This window comes from Rhipicephalus sanguineus, chromosome 2 (genome assembly GCF_013339695.2).
Source record: "Rhipicephalus sanguineus isolate Rsan-2018 chromosome 2, BIME_Rsan_1.4, whole genome shotgun sequence".
Classification (NCBI taxonomy): Eukaryota; Metazoa; Arthropoda; class Arachnida; order Ixodida; family Ixodidae; genus Rhipicephalus; species Rhipicephalus sanguineus.
Window position 1 is genome coordinate 77,248,356 of NC_051177.1, and position 14,801 is coordinate 77,263,156.

The window sequence follows — 14,801 nt, forward strand, 5'->3', positions numbered from 1 at the left end:
CGCAGTGTGGTACAGTGATGTCGCGCGCCAGAAGGACATCAGCAATAGGCGTGACGACGTAGTCCCCGTCAAGCACCGGTGAAGACGTTGCCAATTCGACGAATGTCAGGGCTTTAGGCGGCATGCGAATAAATTCTGTGGTACAAAGGCTGTTCTGGAGCTTGGGGCTAGTATCGGGCAGAAGAGGAAGTTCCAAGCAAAGAGTACCGGCAGAACAGTCAATCAGGGCAGAATGTGTCGAGAGGAAGTCCATCCCTAAGATGAGGTCGTGAGGGCAACTGGTGAGCACGGTAAAGAGGACGGGAACATGTGTAACATATTAAGCTGTGAGAGAAAGTTGTGCAGCATCGATGTGCCTGCCTTTGAGCGAATGCCTTGGGCTGTTGATGCTGCCTATGACACTCACTCATTTTACATTTCGAGTTAACTTGTGAAAACACCACAGCCAAGGACAATTCGCAATACTGTCCACCTAAAACTACTTGGCGTGATGTGGGAGCGGTAACTGAAACTTTGTTTCACAAGCGCACCTTTGGAGTGGCTCATTGCGTACATTATGATTTGCTTATTTCATGTTGCATGTGCCTCGTTTTATGCAGAAAGGCTAAATGTCACAAAACGTGTTTTTATCTCCTCTTTAGCTCTTTTATTTTGGCATTTTTGACAAAAACCGACCCTCCTTCTCAGCCGGCCTCAGTTCGAATCTGTTCACGGTCATTGCACGTGTCCGACAGCTAGTGCGCAAAATGTGATTTTCACTTTTGCTTTGTGTTCTTGCTTTCAAGATCACCCTTTGCTTGAACAGTTACACATGTCTTATCTCAACATGGTAATCTAGCATTTCAACAGAACTTAACGTCTCCCCTCATGTCTTTAATGTCGTCTGCACAGAAGTTATTTGGATTTTTTACTGTGAACACTACATTTATTCAATCATGCAGGGGTTTAGGGTACACATGGCCTTTTCTTTTTTTATGAGATTGGGTGGGCTGTGAATGCATCAAAATTCAAAACCTGCTGCTGTGTGGCTCAATTATTTTTGCAAGGTAGATGCAAAATTCAGTTTCGGCACAGATTGCCTTATTTCATTTGGTTCAAGTGTCCTCATATATTTTTTTCTTCTCTTTTCAGATGAGCCGGAATGCAAACAGTATACTCGTACAGTTTGGCAGAATAAACCCCATCTTTATGCGTTCAGAGCAGCTGGATGTTCACTGTTTACTTGGCATGAAGTAGTATGTATGCATGCTTCCTGCCACAGCTATGTGCTGTCCCACACTTTGTGGGAAACACTGAATTCTGCATTTGCTGAGAAATATATGTGCCAATTTTATTTTTTTTATTGATATGATATATAAGGAGATGTTGGCGCACAATTATGGCGCCGGCTACTCCTTAGCCCTTGAGTGAAACTTGAACACATATCTTAAAGTAAAACATACAAGGCAGTTCATGTAAAGTAGAACACTCGGGCACACATATGCAAAAACACACTTATAGGCACATATCACAACAAAATGATAAAGAAATGTTCCAAAGACAGCGAATGAAGTCTCTGATAATGTCCGTCGTTAGTATTTGGTCCGACCAGCACAAAACAGCAGAGCACACGTCTGGTCTTTAAGATGTATTCGCTCGTGAGTACATAACAGTCGATACGTTATTCACTTCAGCACACACATATGATGGGTGTCATATGAGACTGCGCATAATAAGTATGACATGTGTTATACAAATGAAAGTTCGGTATTTCTTAGTACTTGTCAGCAATGCCGCTTTCTTGTAAAATAGTGCATTTTGTTGCTTTCCAGTCACCAATGCACAAAAGTTGACCCCACACTGTACTTAAAGAGTTGTAATAATGGGTGTTCTGTGGTGAAGAAAATTATGGTGCTTTACATGCAGCTACCGCAGTGATTATTGATTGATGCCAGTGGCAGCTTCTACTTTGCTGCGAAGAAGTTGTTAGAGAGAGGACACACAGGTTAAGCAGTTATAATGACAAAAATTTCCACAGGATGTTAAATGCAACAGTCACGAGAAAAGAGATGCATGCACATGTTGCCCCTGTTGTAACATATATCAGGCTACAAGTGTCATTATATTTGCTCTGCCAAATTACTTGTTCAAGTTGAACAGCAATATCTGTTCTTGGGATTGCCAGACTTTTTGTGATTGGCGTCCAACAATGTTTTCACCAAAGTTTCATCCCGACCAGGCAAACTGTTGTCAGACCCTAGACTTCAAACAGCCAAACTATGTACGAATAATTTGTATGTGGTGCCAGAACACTACTATTTTCACTGAAGTAGCACACTTGTAGCCTGGCATTTGTTTCAACAGGGGCAATATGTACATGCATCTCTTTGTGACTGTTGTGTTCAACATCCAGTGGAAATTTTCGTCTCCATCACTGCATAATGCGTTTTTTCTCTCTCTAACAACTTCTTCGCAGCAAAGTAGCAGCGGCCACTTGCATCAGTTGATAACCATTGCGGTAAATGCATGTAAAGCACCGAAACTTTCTTCACCACACGTCACCCATTATTACAACTTTTTAAGTACAGTGTGGTGTCAAGTTGTGCACTTTAGTTACTCTAAAGCAACAAAGTGTGCTATTTGGCACATTTCATATTCCTCATTAGTGCGAAATTTGCAAGTCATTACATGCAACATTTTCAAGGAGACATTACGTACATTTCCAGGACACATTACGTATGACAATCCTAAGGTGACATCACGTACATCGTTTCTTCGAGACATAGCGTACGACATTCCTAAGACGTTACGTACAATGTTTCTAGGAGACAATACGTACAACATTCCTAAGAAGACATTACGTACAATGTTTCGAAGAGACAATACGTACAACATTTCTAGGGAGACTCCGTTTACGGAAATCGCCCTATTTCGAAATCGGAAAAATGATCGGCAACTTTTTACCTTCAGCTTTTTACGTAAACAAGGGGCAAAATTGTCTGAGGCCCGTGTACTTAGCTTTAGGTGCACTTTAAAGAACCCCAGGTGGTCGAAATTTCCGGAGCCCTCCACTACGGCGTCTCTCATAATCATATGGTGGTTTTGGGACGTTAAACCCCAGATATTATTATTATTATAAGGGGCAAAATTTTTAACAGTGCATGTAGAAAGTTCATACTAGAAGACCGCTGGCTTAAAGCCGCGCTTTATCAAAATCAGAGGGCATTCATTACCAGAAATTCAAAAGTGTTGTTCAGTTATGCTTTTCTACGCTTATTTCGGCAGAGAAAACGAAGTTCGGAAAGGAATTCAATTTCTTTTTAACATTAAGCCTGTGTGAGTGGAATTCATAGCTGTACAATCTGCGACCATGAAACGACGCCCGGGATCACACTTTATACAACCAAAACAGGTAATTTTCTTGCAATTGTGGCGCGAACGTGCGCAATAGACTTCATGAGCGACAGTTTTAACATCAAAGACCAAAACCGAAGGACGAAAACTTCTTTTTGATTGGCGCAACAAGTGCCAATCAAATTCCTGCGCCGATCAAAAAGAAGTTTTCGTCCTTCGGTTTTGGTCTTTGATGTTGAAACTGTCGCTCTTGAATTTTATTGCGTCAAAAAGGAATGCGTATACACAGCAGAGATATTGCGTATATTGTGTATATTGCGTATACAGAGCAGAGAAACATAGCAGAGAAAGGGAGTCTATCCAGTGTTTCCTATCCTCGAAATGCGTTGCTCGCTTATTTCAAGGACGAGTTATGCGTGCAGAATAGGGCACTGCGGGTGCGAAATGATCACGTGGACGGGTAAGCTGCATGCAATAAAGAGATCGTAACACACGCCGCCCGACTGTCACTCTGTAAAAGGAACAAGGAAAAATAACGAGCAACGAGCAATGTTAACGAAGTAGTAGGCAGCGTACTGCACTACAGCTGGCGACCATAAGTTTACGGAGCTTGCGTTACCGCACGCATAGCGTCATGGAAAAAAAAAGAAAAGAAAAAACACTGCCGACGATCCGCGTTATTATTGTCTCTGTGAAGCGTCATACAGAGGAGCACCAGAAAGCCTACGCTGACGCAATAGGCGTATACATTCATGTCATAGCGACGAGCAGTCCTGAATCACGAGATGATTCAATGACTTCGGTGAAAGTCCGCCCACTGGAGGCTGCCTCATGAAAGGACAATTAGCCTCCGAGCTGCATTTGTAGCGGAACGCTGAAAGAAAACTTTACAGTGGTTTCCAGAAAGACAATTTTAGCGTTCGCACAAAAAATTTTCCCTCTTCTGATTCACTGAACCTCCTTTTTTAAAGTGCCGTAGCATCTTTCGAGAGGGGAAGAACTTGTTTGGCAAACAGAAAGCTCTGGACAAAATTTAGCACAATAATCAACACTGTATACGAAATAAAATAAGCAAAAAAAGAAAATATAAAACAAAAAAAGAAATATAAAACAAAAAGAGGGCATAATATCATAGGCAATCTGTGTGGGACCCCAGTCAAGAAACGCTCATTTATCAGCTTGAATCCATCCAGAGCCGGGCTGCTCGTTTCATTCTTTCTAACTATCATCGCGCCTCCGGCGTCACTTTCACGTAAACAAGTTTATCGTTACCTCTGCTTTCACAACGTAGGAAAATATCTCGCCTCTGCCTGTTCCACAAGGTATATTACGACAACCAGATCCTCAAGAATAAATTGATAACCCCTTCTTCTTACGTATCTGCCCGCATCGACCATCGCCATACAGTTCTCACATGCCACACCGACCATTTTTACAATTCATTCATCCCCCGTACGTCAGCAAGTGTGAATCACCTTCCCCGATCTGTCGTCGGGATTACTGATAACTCTGTAAGTTTAAAGCTGCTGTAACTAACCTGTTGTTGTCGTAATGGTATTTTTGTAGGATTATAGTATTTCCATTTTTGAGTAGCCATTTTGTCTTCCTTTTTTTGTACACGCCTATATGTCGCCATACGCTGCTGCAACGGAGCATTCTTTGGTTGATAGGCACGTGCTTGTGCTTGAGTGTTATTCCGTTAGCGTTGATTCCTTGTTGTATTAGGCCCTGTTTTGCTTTGCATTTCTAAATCATCTGTTTTTTGATCTTTTACTGTGCGCTGATTATTGTTGGTTTTCTTCATTGTATCTATGTAACCCCCAAGCTTTTTTTCTTTTTTAACTATGTTGTATTAAAAATGTAACCCACTCCCCTCTGTAATGCCCTCGGGCCCTGAGGGTATTGGAACAAATAAATAAATAAATAAATAAATAAATAAATAAATAAATAAATAAATAAATAAATAAATAAATATACGAAAACAATGTCATAAAGACAGCAAAGCCTAATGTATATAACCTGAAATGCCCAAGGAGGAGAAAATGACTCGAATAATGTATGAGACTATGTTCAAGACGGTTAAGTTAGGAAAAAGGACAATGGTTGTGGGTTCTGGTAAATATCAAGATTAAGAAACTAAGCATTATAAAGGACAGCTGAATGTTGGCAGTGGCGGGCGGGTACTCAAAAATGTCTATGCTCTCTGATTACGGTACGCACACTTCGAATAAAAGCAAGAATACAGTTCAGCAGTTTCGGGAAGGTGGTGGCGCTGATGGTAATGACGATAATAATAATGATAATAATAGGGTCTCTTAACAATATTATTTGTTAGGGTTTTCCGTCCCAAAACCACAATATGATTGTGAGGGACGCCGTAGTGGTGGGCGCCGGAAGTTTTGACCGTTCGGTGTTCTTTAACGTTCACCTAAATCTAAATAAAATGGCTACTAGAATTTCGCCTCCATCGGCATGCGGCTGCAGCGTCCGGGATTCGATCCCGCGACCTGCGGGAATAACAGGCTCTTTTAGCAGTGCCGCTTTGCCGTAGGGCAAATATGGAAAAAACATATATACCGTCGTGGTCGGCACGTAGCTCTTTTTTTTTTCCGCGAGGCCTCTATCAGCCACTTTGATCATCTCACCATGTTACCGTACACCATGAGCAACTCGCACGGCTAAAACGTTTGATAAAGAATACGTGCCGACCACAACGGTAAGGTATTTCCGTATATTTACGGTAAACCGGGACTGTTCAAGCACTCTAATGTATATCAGATGATTTCATGTTACGATGTTAGGGCACGGAGCTCATTGCTTCTAATAATAGGGTTCTGATGTCCGTGTGCTCTGCTAGTGTGTAGCTGCTCGCGAGAAAATCACATTATGTTCCTGGCTCAGCCATGAGTCTGTGGATTATGGCGAGTCAATGCCAAGGGACTATCAAGACGTAAGCGGGGGAAAAAAAGAACGACACAACTTGGCTGCCGCTGTTAGAAGCCCCCACACGGCAGAGCTCATTTATCGTGCCTCCGTTGCCGCACCCCTCACAATCGCTGACCTCGATGCGACCTCTCGCCGAGCGGTTTTTTTCTGGCGATGCAAATCGAGCGAAGTTGCGTAAGCGAGTCGCGTAACCGAGTGACACTTGTGGTTCACGGACGCTGCCCGGATGCATGGTGGAGCCAAGGGACTCACGACGAATATCGCAGTGCCGGTGTGTCATATTGCTGAGGCCTCGACCGTGCACTGGATTATCCAGGCCACGGTGAGCCCGCCATCTTGTTGGGCATCAGTTGGCGGTTCGCCGATACGACGCCTAGATCGCAGATGATCGTTAAGGGTTTCGGCCGTCACGTCAATCGCGATAAGGTCACCTATATACTCGAGTACGGCTCGCATTGTGATAGTGCTTTAGAGGCTAAATTAGGGTAAGAACGAGATAACCGGAAAAGCGTCTCAAGGCAAATCTATGTACGCGCATTTTGTACAGTACAGTACTTGGTGTAAGGCTCCTGTTGCCGCCAAATACGCACACGCAAGGTCCCGCGTCGGAGGCTTAGAAACGGGGTACTATACAAGCGATAACATCGTCAAGACATTGGACTCGATTCATGGTAGACGGCCGTGAGTGCAGCCACTCAGCACGTGTTCGGGAAGCCTTCCCAGAGGACAGAACTGTCATCGAAGGTGACGCTTTTCACGGCGTACGGGTGAATATTTTCTTTTTCATTCACCACAGGCAACATTTGCCTTGTGAAAGGACATTGGGCTACACTGTAAACAGAATGTGTCTAGGGTCACCCTCATTAAGGTCGGCTGGAGGTTGCACGTCCGATCTTGAGAATTGCAATGCCTTCTAAAGGGTCAGTGGCACCGGAAGGTTGACTTTGTTTATATCATTTGTTGAGAAAGAGCAACAAAAAATACAGAGAGAGAGATTAACCAGCTAGCTAGCAGCCAGTCTGTTCTTCTACACTATAGAATAAGACACAAAACAATACAACGTTATTAAAGGTCAGGCGCACCGTTTCTCCTCATGCCTGTTTTAACATAGCAGTCCGTTCCCTGTTTCGCAACTTATTAATACACTTAAATAGTTGTCTAAGACGTGTCATATCTACTTCCGCGTCAAAATGACATTGATTTGGCCTGTGCTTTATTTTCCCGATTTAAATGTATTTTCGTGTGCGCTCTCGAGATGTCTATAGTTGTATGGTTTCCGCGCACTAAACTGATATATCTAATAATTATACAATAATAACTGTTGGGGTTTCAAGTCCACTAACCACGATATGATCATGAGAGACTCCTCAGTGGATGGCTAGGGAAATTTCTACCACCTGGGGTTCTTTAACGTGTGCCTGAATTTAAGCACACTGGCCTCTAGCATGTTGACTCCATCGAAATGCTGCCGCCACGGCCGGAATAAACTAATATATCCAAGCTGGAAATCATCCGGTGAAGGGCAATTAAGTTTTTCCACGGAAAATGCCGGCTATTCGTCTAATAACGCAGTCATGGGTTGTGACTTTGGCTCTTCTAGCAAAATAACATCATGAAAAATTTCTGCATCACATAATACACAACCGACTAATAATGGATGCTTCTGCATGCGTCACTTTCTTCCGAATCCCGCGTAGCTCGTCACAATCATTCGTGAACACTAAGTGAGTTCTTTTGTTATGACTATACTTTTTCAGTTTTCCTTACTCTCCCGTGCTGTGCGCGAGTGGAATGAACTAGGCGCTATTTTAATTAACACAAAGGAGGGGAATTGTTAGAGGGGCACGTTTTTTTTTTGTTTGTTAAACACAGCTAATTAAACCTGCAGACAATTAAAACTAAGCCAAGGAAAGCGTAGGGGTCATTATTTGTTGTTTCTTTAATTGCAGTGTAATGATTTTGACCTAAATTGAAAGGGCTTAAAGTGAAAGAAAAAAAAATTGGTGAAACTTGCTCCAAGTCGCGCAAGTCTTCAAACAGCGAAACTGGAGGATTCTGAAGTCTAATCTGGCTGCTTCTAGGTTGTTACTAGCCTTTAGCTAGGTTAGTGACGACATGGATGTCCAAACTCCTGAACCGAGCTTTCACATTTCTCAAGGAACGACCCTTTCTTTATCTCTGCTTTTTTCTCTCTTTCTTTCTTTCTCTTTATTTATATGTCGGTCTTTCTTTTTTTATATATCTTTCTACCTCTTCTTCTTTCCTTCTCTTTCTATGTTTTTCTCTCTATCTCTTAGTGAACCAGTGCTGAGTAGTGGGGTTTGCCCAATTTATGTGGCACGTACCCGTTTTCGATTATGATAGTTTTCTGATAGGCCGCACAAATTACGGCTAGCTTAAACAGCTTCGCTTTTAAAAAAACACCCTTTCCGTCGGTGGGATCTGAACCCACAGCCTTCGGATTAGGCGTCCGATGCTCTACCAAGTGTACTACGACGGAGGGTGCTCCCTCGTCCATATTGTAGGGTATACTTATGCGCGCTTTATCCCCGGGACTGCTAGCCGGCGCCAATCGTAGTCCAGGCGGCAAGTGTGGAACACTCTTTTTTGCCAGGGGGCATCACGTGGCACGTGATCTTTACACGAGGTAGCAGCTGACCATAAAACCCTCGCATGCTACCTCAGCCGTCAAGTCTGGCGGGACGAAGCCCTCGCTATAAAAGGCGGCGAATGTGGAACACCCGCAGCCTTGGCTAGGAATGGCACTGGTTTTTTTTTTTTATTGATATGATATATAAGGTTAACATTCCCAGGGGTTAAGCGCACACGAAAACCCTTCAAACCCTAGAGCATCGGAAGCCTAATTCGAAGATTGTTGATTCAGACCCCACCGACGGAAAGGGCGATATTTCGTCCACTTTAATTGCTTTGAACTTAGGTCAATATCATTACACTACAGTTAAGTAGTAGTAGTAGTAGTAGTAGTAGTAGTAGTAGTAGTAGTAGTAGTAGTAGTAGTAGTAGTAGTAGTAGTAGTAGTAGTAATAATATAATAATAATAATAATAATAATAATAATAATAATAATAATAATAATAATAATATATTATTATTATTATTATTATTATTATTATTATTATTATTATTAATATTAATGTGTCCTATGCTTTCCTTGGCTTCAAAAGTTGTATAATTAACACAGCAGAGCAGACTGAATTTGTTAAGCTATTGGACGATGTAATACGTATTTAGGAAAAAAATGTTTTTATTTACTTATAACTGACAAAATTTCCAGTTTCGTGAACCATAGCTGGGGCTCCGTGTTTTGGGAGTTCTTTTCTTTAATGAAATTCGCAGGGTGTTTCTCGGAATTTATCTTTTGGGGGCGAATTCGGCGTTTATCGGAGTTCATTTCACGTAAACCGCCAATTCTCCGAAATTCGATGTTTAATTTTGCATTATGAGTGTCTGCAACGTGTTCTTCTTAATTTTATTTTCAATGAAAATGCCTTGCAGTGTTGCTGATAATCCTGTTCCTCCGGCCTTTGATTTTTTTCTCACGTCCCGTTCATTTACCCTGTTAATAAGGCTGTTGATGTGCACTGGTGTAAACTCGGCAAAGTGTACTGTTGGGGGGAGCAGGAGCTAGTCAAGCTGCTTCTCAGCTTTTTCTCCAAGCCTCCCTCATCTTCTTGATCAAAAATAAAGGACCTATTATTATTCTTATTACTCTCAATACTCCGAAATATTACATAAAATAATATCTAAACACGAAAACACGCGAACACACTAAGTGTATTTTAGATGTCTGGAAGGTTCGAACGCACAAACACATACATACAAGCACAAATACTTTAATACAATACACCTATATTTGTTCGTATTACAACTTCAAAACTTGTTGCAATAGACGCACGCAAATTTACGAGATTGCTGGCGCTCATTGGATTGATGATACTCAGCTTTGGAAATGCCATTTCAACGTGGAAAATGCCCTTTTAAAATCGGAGTTTATCGGGTAAATCCGAATTGTCAAAAATTGTACCGGCGAGTGTTTATCGGATTTTTTCGGATTTATTCTAAAATACGGAATCTTAACCATAGCTAATATTTACTGCTTCTGTTACTCCTTCCTTGCTTTTGTAACAGTTTAATAGGCTGTACTGAATTTTCACATTATCTGTACTACTTCCTTCAAGGAACGGCGCACAAAACGACAGGACACAGAGACGAAGACGCCCGCAGCGCTGTGTACTGTTCCTTGAATCATGTTCCAACCAACAAGCCAAATTATCCGCACAAATTATCAGAGTACATAATCTGTATACTATCTATGTGACTTGTGCTTTTTTAACAGTATCGTTGTAGTAAAAATGTGCATTGAACCTGTTTGCTGATCTTCCATATGCGTAGAACGTACATGTAGTTGTAACTGTTGTTCATATTTTACACTTTTGTAACTGTTATACACGCTCAGACAAAACATGACTGTGCGTGTAATCATGTGCTCAGTGCTAGGGTCTCGAGATGAGACTGTCTGAGTCGTAAATAAATAAATAAATAAATAAATAAATAAATAAATATCCAGCTCACCACATTTCACTATAGTTCCTTCACTACTGCGACACAGCAGCGCCTACTATTGGCAGCCGACGAAACATTGTAAGCACAAATTGGAAATTGCTCGTCGATGAAAACCTGTTTCCTTTACGACACTTTTTAATATTTGGTGTTTTTTTTCACTGCCTTTAAAAGGAGCTCTGATGATTCAGTTTGTTTGATGCCGATTCAATTAAACTACAGCTTGTACAACATGCGTTTCTACTTTCTAGCTACTACGTAGGAAAACCCAGCTGCGCGGTTCAATGCGACCCGCACCATATTGTAAGTAAATAAATACTAATACAAAACCCGAAGAGCGTGATAACAGAAGTACATGCGCTAGTCGTGAGATACACATTAAGATAAGTTTCTTCCCATGTGTGTAGTATTCACCACTTTGCATTTACGGCGAGAGCGGGCGGTCAGCGCTATGCAAGAGCTCTAACATCTCAGAAACACATGCCAAAAAAAGAAAAAAGAAGAAGCAACCGCCGCATTGCTTGCCACACCGTGCAGTGGCGGCACGCAGTGGCAAGAGGTGCACGCAGTAGTCACAGTAGCGCAGTAGTCTTGGCGAACAGCCACGAAATTAACTTTCATTTCACTACACCAAAGTTACGTTGCGTTGCCTACAGATGACGCCAAGATTACCAGTACCGAGAAAGGGAAAATAGACAACCACCTGTTTGTAGCACGAAGCCACGAGGAAATCCATACGGATTTCTCAGAAATAAAGCCTCTTAGACGCCGAAACATTCCTCCTGGTCCAGGGTTCGAACCCGGGACAAACGCGTTTCCGGGGCGGTCGCTCTACCAATTGAGCTAACCAGGAAGCTAGCAATTGGCAGCGCTTATGGCGCTCGACTGCTGACCCGAAGGTCGCGGGATCGAATCCCGGCCGCGGCGGCTGCATTTTCGATGGAGGCGAAAATGTTTGAGGCCCGTGTACTTAGATTAAGGTGCACGTTAAAGAACCCCAGGTGGTCGAAATTTTCGGAGCCCTCCACTACGGCGTCTCTCATAATCATATCGTGGTTTTGGGACGTTAAACCCCAGATATTATTATTATTAATTGGCAGCGCGAGGGCGAATTCATCGACAACTCGAAGCAACTGGACACACATTGCAAATCAGTTCGGCGGAATCCCGCAAGGTGGCGGAAGGGTTAAGAAAGGGAAAATAGATTGTCTATTTTCCCTTTCTTAACCCTTCCGCCACCTTGCAGGAATCCGCAGAACTGATTTGCAGTATGCATTACCAGTACCAGTAGCTGCATTCCCTGAATAGCAGATGCGCCAACTTCTCGTATTCCTCATATGAGCGGTGCATGATTGCTGCTCGATGATGATGATGGTGATGATGTGCCTCTACACATAGCTCATACCCACACTGGGGGATTGGCCAAGAATTGTTGATATGATGATTTAAAGCTGCTCGAGTCCTGTTTTCTTTTCTTTTTTCATTGTGTGCGATAGCATACTATGACGAAATGGGGACAAATTACGCGCCTTGTTCTGAGAAAATCGGACCTCAACCAGCCCTCAAACTCGACTTTCAACCCAATTACCGACTTGAGAAGCAAGAGAAAGTAAACCTGTAAAGATATAAAACAACCGATTCGCCCCGATATTGTGCGGCTGAAGAACAACGAGGCGACAAACATGAACAAGAAGTCTCCATCTTCATCGGGATGTACGAGGAGTAAATTCTGATTTAATTTTTTCTACCCTCGGGTCTTCGCGACATTATAGAGAGAGGCGGTCAAGTTACACTACGCTGTTCGGCGCGCAAGAACAACGTGTGAACACGAACGAGCCTTTCCTCCCGGAGATTGTATACGCTCGTGGGAAAACATGTAACACCGGTCTGAAAAAAACATCCGCGATACGAGTCACGCATTCGCGATCTTGGTCACGTATTCAGAACAGCGCTCAGTCGACTTGATGATATTCCTTTTAAACGAAGAAAACATATAAACGATGAGGCAACCAATTAATTCAGCGAGCTATTCTGATAGCTCTAAGAGTCTTCCTAAAAGATAGCGACATAGTGCCAAATAACAGTCGTCTTTATGTTCTACAGTAATCTTTTTTTTCCTTTGTACAGTAACCCAGATATATCTAGCGTTTGTGTTTGAATTTAGATTTGACAATGTCTCGCGTTTATTATTATTATTATTATTATTATTATTATTATTATTATTATTATTATTATTATTATTATTATTATTATTATTATTATTATTATTATTATTATTATTATTATTATAGTATATCTGTTCGTACGAATAACTGTTTACGCTTTCTCACTTTCCTCTCTGGTTTAATGGGACTTTTTTTAAGGGTCTTACAGAATGGTATATACATCTACACGTGCTGAATTTGATGTATCCCATTTATCATATTTGTCAATTCACTTCTTGTTATTGATACGCGAGTGCCTTGCGTTTGATTCTGAAATTCTAAAATACCTCAAATCAGCATTTCGCCAAATAACCACCTTCATTCATAACATCATCTGACATTCTGGAGAAGCCCGTGACGTGCTTGCTTACTGCCAATCAATCAGTTAATCAATCATTCAATCAGTCAATAAATCAAACAAACAAACTGATCGCTTGAATAGCTACAGGACCTGCGACGGAGTGTTAGTAATCTTGAGTTATGGTTTGCAACGTCTGCGTCCACCGAAAACATTTTAAGAACGTCATCTTATTTGAAGAATATATGCTCCTTCCATGGAGGTATAATGCTGAAGAACGCCTCAACAAAAGAAAAGCCGCAAAATAAATACTATGTTCACAAGTTACAGGGCAGCAAAGAGTTAAAATTAAGCAACGAGGCCAAGATGGTATGAGATAGCGCTGCTATAATACAGGACAAATCAGCGTTTGTATAGCAGAAGTACGCACCCTGAAATAGTGAATCTCCAAAGTGCCGTGGGAAGGCACAGTTTTCCCCGTGAATCGCACAGCGTGTTGTCGAAGGAAATGATGTTTTCAAGGATCCCTCGTACAGTGAAGTCACGGTCACTCGCCTACATATAGGGTCGGGGGACAAGAACGACTTGTCCTTCACGTGTTGATAACCTTTTTCGAAGTGTTCCAAGCCCCTTCCTTCATTTTTTTCACGCAGGATAGAGAAGTCTTGAGTCACACATGCACGATAACATGGACCTTCGTATGCGTACATATTTAGACGTGTAATGAACTGATCAGTGACAACAATAAAAAAATATCTTCTGCTTATCAGGTGAGCTTGGTACGACTAAGGAAGTTGTAAAACAGCATCCTTCGGTGCGGCACTGAGCTGCAGCCCTTTCACAGAGAGCGATATCTTCGATCATCGAATGATGTTGTTCCGAGTAAGGAGCTTATAAAATAGAATCCTTGGATGCGACGCTTAGCGGTGCGTGGCAAAATGTAGGCGGTGAGTAGAACTACAACTGCGAGGCTTCAACAGCAAGGATAGCGAGGGGCACTCGCGGCCTCACGTGATATACCTGGAACATGACGTAAAAAGGAAACGCAATAAGCATCACGTCAATACACGATCTTACGTGCCCAGTAATCTGAAGTCACAGTATAATGGCTGTCAACAAAGCTATGAACCACGCATAATTTTTCTTTTTATCACTTTTCTCTGTTTGTACGGACGAGGTAAAGCTGAGGAACGGCGCTCATATTCTTCGGTCAGAGAAATATCATACGCTGAATTTCTACGAACCATCATGTCGAATTACATTACAAAGTGCCATATGTAAGCGAATTTCAATTCACGCAAAGATTTCATGGCCTGAAGTTCTCTTTTACTGCTATTAATACCACGCAGCTTCACGCGTTTGTACCAGCGTATCAATCAGGCAATATTATAATGCTAACATCTCCAATATCACTGCAGCAATAATACTGTGCAGTGCGTA

The 14,801-nt window shown here is 42.0% G+C and overlaps 1 non-coding gene across 1 annotated transcript; it reads right to left on the reverse strand.

Moving 5' to 3' along the window:
- Positions 1–11,638: 11,638 nt before the first annotated feature.
- Positions 11,639–11,712, reverse strand: Trnap-cgg (transfer RNA proline (anticodon CGG)). Its single transcript has one exon. It is a non-coding gene; the product is annotated as a tRNA-Pro (tRNA).
- Positions 11,713–14,801: the final 3,089 nt, after the last annotated feature.